Below are 3,330 nucleotides of genomic sequence, written 5' to 3' on the forward strand. Positions count from 1 at the left end.
GGGGCACTGTTGGTCCACCATGGAAAAGGATTGCATCAGTTGTACAATGAATGCCAAATTTAAAGGAGTCAAGACTTATGGGGCATGTATGTTATGGGCCCGAGCTCGTCAAGAGTTTCAAGCTGACAATGACTCATCTTTGTGGACGTCAACTACTCCATTAAGAGGGGGAGATAGTTTCATATGCCAATATTACAAAGTCAAAAGTCATCCATTCCAAAAAAAAAAGAGATTATAATTGTACAATGCCAAAAGTTTGCAGTCTTTTCAAAGATAATGCGCCATACCACAGTACAACAAAGGTTGCCAAAAGAAAAGAAAAAGAGAAAAATAAATTACAGAAGATGACCGAGACTGGTAAAAATTGGCATAAGAAACTACCGCTTACTCTCTATGCTTACGTTGGGGCAAACACCTTCAATTCCAGTTGTTTCAAAGGTTTCAACCATCATCCTTGGAATGGGTACATTGTTTGGCTTTCCTGAGCAGTCTGATGTGCTGTCAATAGCTGCGATGGTTAGCTCGAGGTGATGGCCATTGATTTCCAGCTGTGGGGCATCAGGCCTGAAGCTTAAAATGATAGATTCTTTCTTCAAAACCAATTTCTGACAAAGTGGATGACGGTATCATGAAGGAAGCTCTCTTAGACTTCTATACAAGTTCAGGGAAGAGGAAACCTGATCAAATCATTATTTTTAGGGATGGAGTTAGCGAGTCTCAATTCAATTAAGTTTGGATCAAGTTATTGAGGCTTGCACGTTCCTTGACGAGAAGTGGGACCCTAAAGATTGTGGTACGAAAAACCATCATACCAAGTTTTTTTCAGCAGGGATCTCCTGACAATATGCTACATGGTATTGTCATTGACAACAAAGTATGCCATCCAAAGAACAATGATTTTTACCTTGGTACCCATGCTGGAATGATTAGAATCACGAGGCAGACCCACTATCTTGTTCTCTTAGACCAGGCTCGGTTTTTGGCTAATGATCTGCAAGAGTTTGTTCATTCTCTATCTTATATGTATCAAAGGAGCACCACAGCTATATTTGTTGTGGCTCCTATTTGCTACGCTTATTGGGCAGCTTCACAGTTGGGGGCAATTTATTAAGATTAAGGATGCTTCAGAAACATCATCGAGTCATGGTGGGATGTATGCTCCGGGAGTAATCTCTGTACCTCAGTTTTCCAGGTTGAAGGATAAAGTCAGCAACTTCATACTTGTCTGCTGAGAATCATTGAACCATATTTTTATAGGGTTTGACAAACAACAGCCAGGACTGCTGCTGGGGCAATCCCTTTCTCATGGGTTTATGAATCAAGATTTTTCCTCCAAGCTTTGATGGAGTCAAGAATTGAATACCTGTAGTAAACTTAACTTGAAAGTATTCATCCTAAGCAAATGTACCAAGAATGGATGACACAGACTTATGACAAAGAAGGTTCGTCCAAAAGAATTTCATAAGAGAAACCTAATGCTGAAAGAAATCCTTCCCATGCAAAAGGATTGGGAAGGGCCATATGTTGCGAAGAGGGCTTTCTCTAGAGGTGCACTGATTTTGACAAGAAATGGATAGGAAGAATTTATTTGATCCAGTGAATTCGGACTCGGTCAATGAGTACTTTGTTTGAAGGAGAATGGAAGCCAAGGTGAAAACCCGCAAAGGGCACTTTGGGACTTCTATTTCAAAAAAAAAAGAAATAGAAAAAAAGAAAAAAAGAAAAAGAAAAAAAAAGGAAATAGAAAAAAGAAAAAAGAAAAAGAAAAATGGAGAGAGCAAGGTGAAAACCCGCAAAGGGCGGCTTGAGACCAAAGGGGTTTTGAGTTAAAAACCCAAAAGGGCGGCTCAAATTTTGAAGAGCACACGGTAATCTTGCTATTCAATGAAGAGTGAAGCGCATCGGGGCATTGACAAAGTACTTTGGGTCTTTTAAACACATGTTGAACTTAAGAAAGTCTTCATGGAGCTGGTGTATAGACGCTCAAGCGGTGATATCTAGGGCGTCTGATTTCTGTCTTATTTACTATCTTTGGATTCTTTTTCTTCGCAAAGATATGTTTTCAGGTTAATCTTTTTGCATTCCTTCCAATAATTTGTCCAAATCTAATTATCCTCAGGATCAATTTATTTGTCTCCCATTATTCATAAAGCATGTTGCATTGAAATAATGATAGATGAACTAAAATATCTTCACAAATGAAGTTTTGCATATTACTCTAGAAATTTCTAGATAATACAAGAAACTGAAACAAGACAATTGTTTAAGGAATTCTCATATGTATGGGTTGGAGATACTCGAGAGATTTTCTTCTTCAGTCCAAAAGATGGTTGGATGTTTTAAGCAATATTGATCTTAAGAAATGATCATTATATAAATATCTTCACTAGGTCGTAATATTCGGGGAATGATACGGTAGACCAAATTGATGGAGAAGATTCGAGGCATACGAGTAGAGTATGATCGATATGTCGAGAAGAATGAGGTGAAAAGCTCGATAGATGAATGAGTGATGACATTCGAAATAGGGGTCATATTCATAACATTTTGCATTATAACATGTTTAATTAGGAGAATTTGACTCACTTCGATCATAGCATCCTAATTATTAGGCATGAACTCATACGCATTCTACAGGTTATGTCTTTTATGGGACAATGTAGATCAAAGAAACAAGATTTGGCATCCCTGTGTTTATAGGGAACAGATCGAAGATAGCAGATCTGACATTCCTGTGCTTACAGCGAAGTAGATCGAAGTTTTCAGCATGTCATCCCTGTGTTTATAGGGAACAAGTTGAACATAGAAGATTTAACTCTCAGATGTTCTCAAATATAGCAGATCTAGCTTTCAGATGTTTATACTGAAACAGATCCAAGATGATTTAGTATTCTTGTGTTTACAAGGAACAAATCGAGGACATAGCAGATTTGACTCTCAGATGTTCTCAAATATAGTAGATCTAGCTTTCAGATGTTTATACTGAAACAGATCCAAGATGATTTGGTATTCTTGTGTTTACAAGGAACAAATCGAGGACATAGCAGATTTGACTCTCAGATGTTCTCAAATATAGCAGATCTGAACTTCAGATGTTTATACTGAAACAGATCCAAGATGATTTGGTTTTCTTGTGTTTACAAGGAACAAATCGAGGACATAGCAGATTTGACTCTCAGATGTTCTCAAATATAGCAGATCTAGCTTTTAGATGTTTATACTGAAACAGATCCAAGATGTTTTGGTATTCTTGTGTTTACAAGGAACAAATCCAGGACATAGCAGATTTGACTCTCAGATGTTCTCAAATATAGCAGATCTAGCTTTTAG

The 3,330-nt window shown here is 37.6% G+C and overlaps 1 pseudogene; it reads left to right on the top strand.

The window, feature by feature from the left end:
* The first annotated feature begins 393 nt into the window (after positions 1–393).
* On the top strand, positions 394–1,232 carry LOC107943535 (protein argonaute 4-like; annotated as a pseudogene).
* The last annotated feature ends 2,098 nt before the right edge of the window (positions 1,233–3,330 follow it).

The sequence above is a fragment of the Gossypium hirsutum genome, chromosome A03 (genome assembly GCF_007990345.1).
Source record: "Gossypium hirsutum isolate 1008001.06 chromosome A03, Gossypium_hirsutum_v2.1, whole genome shotgun sequence".
Classification (NCBI taxonomy): domain Eukaryota; kingdom Viridiplantae; phylum Streptophyta; class Magnoliopsida; order Malvales; family Malvaceae; genus Gossypium; species Gossypium hirsutum.